This window comes from Nomascus leucogenys, chromosome 17 (assembly GCF_006542625.1).
Source record: "Nomascus leucogenys isolate Asia chromosome 17, Asia_NLE_v1, whole genome shotgun sequence".
NCBI classification, from domain to species: domain Eukaryota; kingdom Metazoa; phylum Chordata; class Mammalia; order Primates; family Hylobatidae; genus Nomascus; species Nomascus leucogenys.
In genome coordinates, this window is record NC_044397.1 from 79,416,750 (window position 1) to 79,429,650 (window position 12,901).

At 42.8% G+C, this 12,901-nt stretch overlaps 1 long non-coding RNA gene across 6 annotated transcripts in view; it reads left to right on the top strand.

Moving 5' to 3' along the window:
- The window catches only part of LOC105737767, a 182,704-nt gene that overhangs the window by 33,412 nt on the left and 136,391 nt on the right, over positions 1-12,901 (top strand). For 2 of the 6 annotated variants that reach the window (XR_004026409.1, XR_004026400.1), the window contains exon 1: positions 4,253-4,498. The exons of the other annotated variants lie outside the window; for them this stretch is intronic. This is a non-coding gene — a long non-coding RNA (uncharacterized LOC105737767). Of the gene's footprint in view, positions 1-4,252; positions 4,499-12,901 lie in introns of those variants that run through there. 6 annotated transcript variants of the gene reach the window in all.

Genomic DNA, 12,901 nt, shown 5'->3' on the forward strand with positions numbered 1-12,901 from the left:
GGGGCTACTCCAGATGGTGTTTTCAAGATAATTCATCCTGAGTGAAATGTTCCCAATAGCCTTTGATCCAGCTACTAAAGTCTCTTTTTGGTGATGCCCCAGGAGGTGAGAGCACTTGGTATATATCCCTGGTGGCCTGCCCAATCCCTTAGGTTGGTTTCTTCTCTGCTTCAGTAATGAAAATGTGCAGCAGTAACAAAAGACCTGCAAAACAATGTGGAAATATTCACTCACTAGTGAACTATCAGTGCCTCCCATGACTGCTGCCATTTCTATCCATGCAGATGGCAAAGGGCTGGCTTCTGAGTATATCTTCCTGAGGCTGTAGAGCAGGAAGATGACAATCACATTAACCTCTCTCTCCCTCGCATCATCCTGTCCATTTGCTCCTCTCTTCATAGACTCCTGGTGCCAAAAATCTGGTTGATTCTGAATTTCCCCAGGCAGAGTCTTCATTTAGGTAGTGCATATCCAAGGCCCAGCATCTGGGTGTCTAAAATCAGTATATTGCCATGTAGACAGATTTCAGCCACTCCAGATGGAGTTTATGCTCAGGAAGTGTTGGACCTTAGCAGAGCTTTCAGACTTAAGGAAGAAAAAAGATAGACTTTACCACCTTGGCAGCATGGAGACAGCTTTATGTACATGTTCTTACAGGGTTTGGCTAAACATTTTGTACGGTTCGGGTGGAACATGTGAAGAACTGTAATAGAAGCAGAAGCATTGCAACACAATGGCCCGACCGTGGGGGCTTGGCAGCAGCTTGCTCCAGCTCTCAGTTTGGTACAAAGTGCTATCATTACTATTTGGAAGCAGCTCCCTGTAATGTGAAAAGACTTCCAGGGAAACGCCAGGAATCACAAACACAGCCATTACAGAATGCAGAGACAACCACTATCTTTGCAGGTGGCCATTGGTGGCCCGGATCTGCCTCCCCAAGTCTTAGGCAGAATCTGGAGTGGACAGGAGGGAGTTGAGGGCAGGGAGGGGGTAAAGATATTTTCCCCAGTCGAGCCAGAAAGCTCAGGTAAATGGGCCCTTCCTTTGTAGTCTTGGGTCTGCTGTGTGATCAGCTGAGGCTGAGGAATCTTTGGGGCAAATTCAAGGCAGCCGTGTGAGTCTGGCCTTGGGGAAAGCAGGGAGCAAGGCAGAAAAACAGAACAGTGGGAAGTGGTTGCTTGGTGCTGAGTTTGGTTTAGAGTGTTGAGCTCCGCTTGAGCCTTCAGGTTCCAAGCAAAACTCCAGGGGAATGAAACCCACAGCAACCCAAACAAGGTTAAGGCTGAGCAGGAGGCGGTCTGTGGGGCCACACTGCTCTTCACACGCGGCCTGTGCAGGCCTTTTGGTGGATCGAGACCTTTCACTGCAAATCGGGTTTCTTTGGAATCATCTGAGCCAGAGTCGTTGAATGTGTTCAGTCACGACTCGGTTTTTCCCAGAAGCAGAACCCCCTTCTCACACCCAAGACCATGTCCTTGGCTGGCAAGTTATTATTTACCTCGTAGCCGAGCCAGGCAATGATAGTCGGGCGTTGTTTTTGTGAAGAAATTCATACTGGGATTGAGATGTGGAGGTGGGTTGTAAAAGGAAAATATGAACAGAGATTTGGAGCCGAGACTCTGAGACTCTGTTGGGGTGAACTCCCCCCTCCATAAAAGTCCTAGAAAAACAGAGGCGATGTCGTCATAGCAGCTGCTGATGGCCTGACAGACAGTTTCCGCAGCGCTACATGAGGCCCTTTGGTGTCTCTGTCAGGAGATTGGCAGCTGAATGACACCAATGAGGCCGGGCCTGTATTCCCTCTGGGAATGCCGCCCTAATTGATAGACAGAAGGCAAAGAGGAGGATTGTTTTTGAACCTGAAAAGAATCCCCTTTTTTTCTCCCGAAAGCTCATGCCCCCACTCTCCACAGCTCCATTTTCCCCTCCCCCCGACACTTTTTTTGGAAGGCGTTTTGTTCCAGGGCAGTTACAGAGCTTAATGGAACTGAATGACTTTTACCCTTCACAATCTGTCAGTCAAAGCCCGACTCCAGGACTGTTAAATAAAGTCCTTTCAGAGGCAGACAGGAGAGGAATGTGTCAGTCAGGCAACAGACCCTGTTGTGTTTTAATCTGTCAGAGGGCTGATGAGGAGAGCAGCGGGCCCCAGGCAGGGCACATTCCCAGCAGCCCGAAGAGGCCTTGACAAACCCAGGTGTGGAGCCAGAAAGTCCCCCGACTCCAGCATTCTTGAGGTGTGGACTCAGAGCCCCCAGGCACTCGGGTTTGCAATCAACTGTGAGATGTTTGGGCAAATTTTCAGCACAGGTTTCATGCTAAGCATTTTTAACATAAAACCGACCACTAAGTGCCGGGTATCCGTACGAGGCATGGCTTTCAAATTAATACACTGCTTAGCTGAAAATACTGCAGACAGTAATGCTCTGGCTGAGGGGCCTTCAGGTAGACTCCAATTCCAAACCAATTTTGTCGAGCCACTTTCATTTTTTTCTAATACTTTCCCTTCACATTATATGACAATCCATTAATCTTGCCCATTAACTTAAAATTGCTGGGCAATTTTTTTGCAGAGTTCTCAACCGTTGCTTTTGTTCGCTATTGATTCAGAGCTTTACATAAAAAATGTCCACCATTAGACATACTAATGACCAATTCCTTATGTTTGGGTGACATTTCCTTTAAGGGGTTTCAAAAAAAAAATGGGAAAAGGATGAGAGTAGAGTGGAAATAGGGTGGAGGGAGTGGGGAAGTTGACTTTTAAACAAACGGGGTTTGTTTTTATCAGCGTGCAGGAGAAAAAGCTACAAAATACCAATACAGATATTTTTACCCAGGGCTGAAGGCCTGGGTGTTCAGGCAGGGAAGGCATCCCCTTGCCGCAGACGAGTGGCAGTGGGTCTGGCAGGGAAGGAGGTCTGCAGAGCCTCAGCCCTGAAGGTTGTTTGGGCTCAGGATAAACTTGAGTATGTTATTTATTACTTGCCTGTTTTCTTGCCTCTCCTCAGGAGATTTTGTATAAAACAAGAGCAATCTTCCCTACTTCCCCCCACCCCTGCAGTTTTCTTTTCTTTGATATGCCTACCTTCTACCTCCCAACACACTTCCCAAATTAGTCAGTTAGCAAAATTTTGTCTCTTTTCTTTTCTCTTTTTTATCCCCTGCTCAGGTCTAGGTATTGGGGTGTCCATCTTCCAGCAGCTCCTGGGACCACTCGCGTTACTTAGTGTGTGTGCGTTGATGTATTAGGCAGTGAAAAATTCCCCTTCTTCTCTCCTTCCATCCCTCTCTAGCCAAAAGTGTAGACTTTGTGTTTTCTTCTAACCATGGACATGGGCCCCTAGGGATAAACCTGTTTTAGAGACTAAACTGAAATTTGAAAGGCCTCTGGCGTAGACTGATAAACTTTGTCAAGCTGAAGTAGGTCTAAAAATATTAAAATAAATATGGCACACTCTCTGTTACTAAAGCTAAACAATTTCCGAAGAAATGAATTTTCAGCATTTTACCCCAATCTATGAAATTAGAGAATCAAAACGGACTAAATAGGAAGGGATTAACAACAAAACAAAAGCACGATAACTTATTTCTATACTGAGGTGGAGAAAGAAAGTCTTTTCTCAAATGATAATCAGGTTCTGTGAGCTATCTTAGAGCCCACAGTGCCTCAAGTTGTTTAGAAGGGACTATCGGTTAGATTTTATGCCCATAGAAAACTTCATGGGAACAATATTCCTCTAGAATATTAATGAAGTCTTCAACTTCATTCCAAAAATATGTGCTCTGAGGTTTCCTGAGTCTATCCTTCACTGGTTATTAACGATCTGGCACACTTTAAAAAAAGCCATTTCTCGGTTCACTTTCTGCCTGCCTGCCATTCCTTCTCTCAGCCTAAAACAAACATCCTATTCGGGCACTGCTGGGAAACACTGGAGCCTTCTAAACAAGGGAAACATTTTTTTTCTCTTATCCCTGAGACTTAAAATGGATGCCATGGCTTCTGTTTTTAACATTAATAGCTACGCAAACACTTGCAAGCAAAAGCGTGCAGCTGATAAAAATACTTCTTAAAATGGCAATGTGTTTTCTAGTGGAGGGAAAAACACTTCAGATAAAGCTCTCATTCCTCCAATTTCTTCACAGGTGACACTCAAAAAATTGCTCTGGTTAAAAAGCAAATAAACATACACACAAACCAAAAAATACAAATAAACCAAAATCCTACGTGTTGCTCTGGCAGCTCCCAAATTCCGTCCATAAAAGCATGGTTAGGAGCAAACAGCTTTTCATTTTCCCTGTGTCCTTTCCTATGGCTGTGGTTGGAGAGACGTAGACAGAGGCTGCTGCGAAGTCACAATCCAGCCACACAGCGTTGATCCTGTCATGGCTGGTGTGGTTGTGCCCACACGTGACCTGAACATCCTTCCCACTCAATACCAAATACAGTCAATTCTGTGGCTTGATGGTGTGTGGACATAACATTCAGATATTGCCCATGGTAAGTTTGTCAGTCTTCATACTTAAATAATGCCTGCAAAACATCTGTCCTGCTGGGCTTTCATTAGGATGGCTGCTAAATCTTTTGTCTTAGATGGATGTTCTAAGAAACACAATTTCCTTTCTGGAGTTGCACACAGAAACAACTGAAAACTACATCTGAAAGTCTGGTTGATAATGCTTAAATTCTTTCTGTTTTTTGGACTGATTAAGATTTGAAATTCCTTTTTCAAGTCTATTTTAATATTCAGAAACTTAAGTGTCAGTTACACAAATAGCACACTCTTGGAGTTTTAGCTGAAGATCTCCAAACCAGATGACCCAAAGACTTGAGGGGCCATCTCTACAGGAAGTTCCGGGGGAAAACTAAACCCAAGTTTATAAACTAGTAAATCAGTAACCCAGGGTTGGAAACAGAGTCAGAGCCTTGGCCTGCCCATCCATTTCCTTCATTATTAGTTCTTGTGTGATTTTTAGTCAAATTAGATCATCTTTGCCATTAATTATTTGTAATAATAATAATTCTGGTAATAATAATTATTAATGATAATATAATGTATTGATTATACATTATGTTATTTGTATGATAATAACATGTGCTAAGTGCATTCCTCACGCATTCCGTATATTATTTAAAAGACAAAAGCCCCCTCTTTGAAACAACGTTTATGGTGGCTAAGAGCCTGGCCTTGGGTGACAACTGCTCCCTGCCTGTGATGCTCAGCTATCACATTGGGGTAATAATAGCATGGACTTCACAAGTTGGTTGTGTAACTAAATGAGTTAGTATTTGGAAAGCCCAGGGAAGTATTCCTGGTCCACCATAGGTGCTGTATAAGTGTTAATACTATTATTATTGTTTTGTTCTACTGTGTAGCCTACATGAATAACGTGAAGGTAGCTTCCACCAATTAGGAACAGCATTCTTTATCAATGGCAATAAGCCCTTTCCTTCCTCTCACTACCAGGCATCCTCCAAATAGTGGTCGTGTTGGCATATAAAATGGCCCAAGGCTTGCAACAGTGAATTTCTGGTGAGTGAATGGTTTAAAAAAAACTTCCCTGGGAAAGTTCCCTTGTGAGCAGGCAACCCTGCAGGGAGGCATTTACCCCAGGGCAACACTGAATTAGTCCTAGTGCAGTTTAGACTTCCATAGAGGTGGCCAAAGGCTTCTAAGTTCCCTGGGGGTGGCATCTCGCTCTCTGGGCACCTGTCTATTCTTGCTGGGCAGTCTCTGAAGGGCTTTGCCTGGCCTTGAAGGCCATATTCATCTAAGATGTTTGACCTTTGTCTCATTAAACTTGTCGTGACTCTCCCTCACGTCCATATAGAACTAATACACGATATTCGAATGGTCCCTCTGTTAAGAAAATAGCCTGGAAACTAGAGAAGACCTCAGCAGGGTGCATAGGCGGGAGGCAGGGCATCCCTGTGCAGTGAGGCTATTCTTGATAACCAGGCCCCCTCCTTTGGCCACCTGTGTGTTTTCCAGACCATCTCATATAGTGGATGTAGTCCCACCCCTTAGGCTTCAACCACAGCCAAATCCTGCCGGGGCATCGCACCCGCCGCTTCCTAATTGCTACCAGATTTGTCACTTTCCCTTTGGGAAGATAGCTAAGTCTATAGCAGTCATAGCGTACTTTCCTATTTAACTGGAAGGACAAACAACCCTAAATTTAATCCAGGTTAGTTCAATAAATATTTATTAAACACCTATAGATGCCTTTAATCACTTATTTTATTTCCTATCAGTAAATTCCTGTATAAATATTATAAGAATGTAAGAAAATCTGCAGATTATTATTATTATTATTATTTTTTTGAGACAGAGTCTTGCTCTGTCCTCCAGGCTGGAGCGCAGTGGTGTGATCTCGGCTCACTGCAAGCTCCGCCTCCCAGGTTTACGCCATTCTCCTGCCTCAGCCTCCCGAGTAGCTGGGACTACAGGCGCACGCCACCACGCCCGGCTAATTTTTTCTATTTTTAGTAGAGACGGGGTTTCACCGTGTTAGCCAGGATGGTCTCGATCTCCTGACCTCGTGATCCGCCCACCTCGGCCTCCCAAAGTGCTGGGATTACAGGCTCGAGCCACCGCTCCCGGCGAAAATCTGCAGATTATTTTAACTACATTTTCTGATAACCTTTGCCCTGCCTAAATTAATTCTCAAATACCTGTAATGTTGATCTTGTTTTAGAAAGGCAGCACAGTGCTCCCTCTGGTTCTCACCTCTTACAGGCTTGCACTGATGCCCACACACACTTTTGTTTGGTTAATATGGTGAAATAAGAGGCACCTAATTCAGAAACCCTTGAGCAGGTCTGACCTGGCCACAGTATAGTCTGCAGATGTGATATAGCTCGGTTGTAGCTCAGAACTAACTGGCTCACAGGGACACCAAATCCATTTGGCTCGGCAAAAGTGTGTACTAATTCCTGTAGTGCCTTGGCCCTAACAAGAAGCAAGTGACAGATACATCCTGTGGCTGGGGATGAAAAAGTTGGGGTCATTCAAATTGGAGTAGGTAGTGATTTGGTCTTTCAGTCTCGAACTCTGTGATGCAGACATAGTTCATGAGTCAGCAAATAAATAGTTTTAGAGCTCTCAGGCAGGACAGCAGCATGCAGGGATGAATCGACAAAGTGATATTGGCCATCTGTGGTGTTTTGCTTTTGTTTGTGCAAATTTATGGGGTACAGGAGAAATTTTGTTACATGTATATAATATGTAGTGATCAACTCAGGGTATTCAGGCTGTCCATCACCTGAGTGCAATATATTTTTGTTAAGTAGAGTTACCCTACTCTGCTATCAAACAATGAATTTATTCCTTCTATCTTACTGTATGTTTGTACCCTTTAATCTATTTGTCTTTGTCTTCCCCCTGCACTCACCCTTCCTTGTCTTTATCTACTTTTCCACTCTCTACCCCTTGTGTCCAAAGTTTTAGCCCCCACATATAAGTGAGAACATGAGATATTTCTCTTTTTGTGCCGGGCTTATTTCACTTAAGTTAATGACCTCCAGTTCCAACCATGCTGCTGTAAATGAGATGATTTCATTACTTCTTATGGCTGAATAGTATTCCATTGTGTCTATATACCACATTTTCTTTACCTGTTCTCCACTGATGGACACTTAGGTTGATTCCACATCTTTGCAATTGTGAATAGTGCTGCAATAAACATGTGAGTGCAGGCATTCCTTTGATATATTGGGCATCTGTGGTTTTGTCTGCCACTCCCTCTTTCCACTGGGAATTTGCCTTTCTATCCCTGATGGTTCTGGTGACTTGTCAATTACAGAGCCTCATCCCTGGCCCTGGGAGGTAGGCTCATGGTCTAGGCCTGGCCAACTTCAATCTTGCTCTCTCCATAAGGATTGGGCCAGGGCATATGGCCCAAGTAGGGTCAGTTATATCCTCCTATAAAAGCCAGTGTGTGGGCACTGGGACAGATTTGAGATACTTTTGGATGGCAAGCTGTATACACAGAAAGCCTAGGACAAGAGAGAATGAGGTCAACATACAAAAGAAGAGAGACCAGTACAACAGAGAGATGGACAGAGAAAGATAGAGGGAGAAAGAGAATTTTCTTATTACTTGAGCACTGTGCTTGAAAAAATTTCCACCCTAAACCCACTTTTCTGCTTACAATTGTTTATATTGGGTTTATGTTGGGTTTAGGGACTAATACACAAGATTTCTCTATTCTTCGGGCAACTTCTTGGCTTTGGCAATCTCTTAGCTAAGCTCTTTCCTCACTTGTGAAGTGGGATTCGTTCTAGCTGCAGTGGCGGGCACGCAGTCCCTCTTAGGGAATTTTTGTGGAATGAATGAAGTAGCTAACAGTATAAGGGTAGTTAGTAAGTATTGGGTTTAACTATGTGAAATCACCACTTTTTGACCATTTTTGACTACAGAAGAAGCAATTTCACATGGTTAAACTAATAATATTTTTAGCTACTAAGAAAGTAGCCACACTGTCAGTTAACATTTGTTGAGAACCTACTATGTGTGGATATTGTGTTAAGTGCTGTGAGGGAGTTTTGGATGGAGAACACAAGGTCCCTCTTCTCAGGGAGGTCACAGCCAAGTGAGGGACCAAGAACTTACTGAGAAACCACTGATTATAGTCTTGGCCTCACTCCCTAAACTAATGAAAAAATTAGTCTTTTTTTAAAAGAGATTTCTTATTTATCAATGAAATGTCATTTGTACAGTTTGAGAAGGATCTTTTTATAGTGTCAAATTCGAAGAAGAGTTCTGTTGCTACACTTCCTAGAACTCCTTTGCTTGCAACCTCTGTCTTCTTTGAATCCTTTAGAAACTGTTACACTGCAGCCCCCAAAGTCAAGAATCAAGGAAAATATGGAACATAATACAATATGCCTTTTCGTTTGGTCTCTGTGCGGATTCACCCTACCTGCATGAGAATTTTCTCCTTTGTTTCTTTCTTTTTTATTTTTATTTTTTGAAATAGAGTTTCGCTCTTGTTGTCCAGGCTGGAGTGCAGTGGCGTGATCTCAGCTCACTACAACCTCCACCTCCTGGGTTCAAGTGATTCTCCTTTCTCAGCCTCCCAAGTAGCTTGGATTACAGGCACCCGCCACCATGCCCAACTAATTTTTTTGTATTTAGTAGAGACGGGGTTTCACCATGTTTGTCAGGCTGGTCTCGAACTCCTCACCTCAGGTGATCCACCTGCCTTGGGCCCCCAAAGTCGTGGGATTACAGTCTTGCGCCACCACGCCCAACACTGAATTTTCTCCTTTCATTCCTTTTGTCTGGGAAAGAACCAACTCAAAATCTCATCTGTTGCTGCATCAGATCCCCAGTTCACACAAGCAGAGGGTGAAGAATAATAATGGCGCATAGCAGAAGAATTACAGAAATTTTACTGTGACTTCAGTTTATGCATAACTGGGTTCTCCAACTAGATGGCATCTGAGATGAACTTCTATGCTTCCTCTGTCCATATTTCTTGATTTAGATTTCCAGACATGCTGCAGCAGTAATCAAGCAGTGATGATTTATTCTAAATATCTCAATTTCAGGGTGTTTGCCCACCAATTCTCCTCCACATAATATGTACCTAAAAACAGAGACGAATTGCCCAACTCAGGCCAGTTTTTATCTCATGTAGAAAAAGAATTCCCTGCTGGGAGAATATGGTTATTAACCTTCCTTGAGTGGTCATTTGCTTAGCCGTCCGGTTGAGGACTCGTTGGAGCTTACAGACTGCTTCCCAGAAAGGAATACTTCTCAGCTTTAAATAAATGGGTGGTTTCTTCCTTTCTTGTTTATTTTAAGTGAGGCCTCACTTTACCCTGCTCACTTCTTTCACTTAAAGAGAAAATCACCTTCATGTGGAATAACTTGCTTCTTTGCCAAATCTATCCATCAAAATAAGGAACCTTGGGAACATACTGGTGGACCTATAGAATAGGTGCTCTAATTTATGAAAGATGGACTTACAGAGCAAAAAAGGCATCTAGTAGAGGCCATGGTCACTTGCACACAACCCTGATGTTTTAATTTATCGTCTGCAAACAAGAGAGATGTTTTTTCTTCCAGGTTAACATAAATATAGTAGTTGAATGCAATCTAAACTGTGATGTCAAGCTGCAGGGCTCCTCCAGTGTTGCCAAACCCTCGTGCTTGTGCACACACATTTTATAAGGGGCACTCTCGTTGCTAAAGGAACTCAGGCCACTTTTGCATGAATGCCCTGTGATTGGCAGGAACGCTGGCTGTTGTAAGTATCATATTGTTTGGCGGTGGAGAATATTTTTTATTGCTAGTTCAATAGCATTTCACAGTTATTAAACCAGAGTCATTGTTCCTGGGGGCTCCCAAAGGCTTAAAAACTTTGTGGCACAAAGGAGAAAAATACACAGGCACAAAACCTGTCAGTTATCCTCATTGTTCCTCATTGTTCTAATGTGGCTGTTATACGCTTGGCTTTTAAGGTATTTTGGGAGAAATGTTGAGAAAGTAGCTTTTCAAACATATTTATGGGCAACTTGTTTTCATAAATAAGAATGTATGGGACCAAATTCAATCATAAATATTATTTTGAATTTTTTAAAGGAATGATACACCTATATTATTACAACTGCACATCAAAGCACATTGATTAAAGATATGTTCATGCTATTAGCAGATATGGCCAAATATCCCATAAACTCCAAGATAAATGCCTGCCTGAAATCATTAATAGGGCCCAAGTAAAACGCTCCAAGAAGGAGATGAATGGGTGTGATTAGGGAGGGAGCACACATATTTCTCTGCAAGTAAGAGCTCCCCCAGCTCATTTGGCAGATAATGAAAATATCCTGCAAATGAGGGGGGGTCGATGACCTTGTACAGCTGGCTGGTGTTAGTGACAATTGAGGACTTGCTGGGAGAAAAAGGGCAGCCTAGTGGACATTTTTCCCCTTTGATAAACCTGTTTTAGGATGAGGACAGAGTGCAGGGTGCTAGGCTGTTTCTGCAGGGCTAACAGGGGACCAGCACAGTGTAGTACTCTTATGGGTTGCCCGAAGTAGGAAACACTTAGGGTCTTTTGCAAACACTCAACTTTCTGGGAATTTGACTACTTTTTTTGTTATTTCTCCTGAGAGCACCAAGCCAGGTCCTGATGATTTTGCTCTCCTCAGCTGATTGCATACTTTGTGTATTGCTTTCTTTTGCTTCTTCGGAGCAGTTTCTCAGGCCCCGAGGACCACACTGACACTCAAGTCAGTGGATGCACAATTAATCTTCTGCTGAAAGAAAAATGTATTCTTATTTCTCTTCAAGTGTGGCTGGCAATAACTGGGCGTGGGCTGGAACTTGTGTTTACCTAAACAGAAACAGAAGATGTGCGATCTCTAAGCACTTCTGTGGCTTAGCTCTTCCACCAGTCTAGGGCTGAATTCTGAGATTCTTCTTTTTTTCTAGAAGAATTGCAACTTTAGAGGAATATACCCCATGGGCAATATTGTGGCTGATGAGTTGATGGTGGTTGCGTTGGTCCTCATGTTTGGTCATGGTTTTCTCCTTCTCTTTGTAAAAGCGGAAATCTACCCCAAATTCTTGCATATTTCCTCCATTTATACTTTCTTCTCCATGCCTGTCTTCTCCACCCCAATTCCTGTCATTTTGTTTTCCACCAAGGGAAGTTAAGGTTCCTTAAGTGAAGATTTGGTAGGCCGACTTCTCCCTGTGATAACTGTGAGAAATCATTCTCTCCTGAAGGTGAAATAACTCTTCCTCATATCCATTATACACATGCTGTATAATTAATCTATACATTTCTAGTCCGTATCTTATCTTTTTTCTCCAAACTCTCCTGCATCATTCAAAAGGAGTTTGCCAGTCTCTGTCTTCTGTTTTAATATTCAAAAATAGAGCAATCTTTAAGGTTACTTCTAGGCTGAATCAATTAACCTACTTTTTAAATAAAGAACTCATTTGCTGGGGTTTTCTCATTAAGTATCAATCTCAGTTTTGTCAATGTCTAATCCCCTCTTCCTGTTTGTTATGCTCAAGGATCATTTTGTGAACATTTTTGATTAAAATGGATTAGTATCTCATCTTAAAACAACAGCAACTGACAGGCATGGTGGCTCACGCCTGTAATCCCAACACTTTGGGAGGCCGAGGCAGGTGGATCATTTGAGGTCAGGAGTTCGAGACCAGCCTGGCCAACATGGTGAAACCCCGTCTCTACTAAAAATACAAAAAACAAAAAAAAATTAACCAGCATTAGTGGCTCATGCCTGTAATCCCAGCTACTTGGGAGGCTGAGGCAGGAGAATTATTTGAGCCTGGGAGGCGGAGGTTGCAATGAGCCAAGATCGTGCCACTGCACTCTAGTCTGGGCAACAGAGTGAGGCCCTGTCTCAAAAAATCAAACCAAAACAAACAAACAAACACAGAAACATCTTCTCGTTGAAAAAAATCTGGAAGGATATGAATCAAAATGGTAGCATGGTTTTTCTTTGGGGGATTTGGGTCATTTTCCCCCTTTTTAATACCTTTCTGTATAGTGCAAACTTGTATTTACACTCAGACAAAAAGAGGTATTTTACTAACACCCCTCTTTCACAAGCCATTCAGCATTGTGTTGATTTCTTAAGGAGTTATTTGTAAGGAGATTGTGCCTCCAAAGAGGATCTGAGGGTTGTCTTCTACCTACATTAGTAACTCACTTTGAGCAACTCATTGGGTTAAGGCCTCAGATTTTCTTGTGTGCAAATCAGAATAACACCCACTTGCAGGAATTATTAGAAGCTAGTGAGGATATGTGTAAAGTGGATACATGGATGCATGTAAAGTGCTATATAGGAGGAATAACAATAGTAATCATTTGCTCAGTGGGAATCAGTGAGGCAAACCTTAGGCCAAGGAATCTAAGA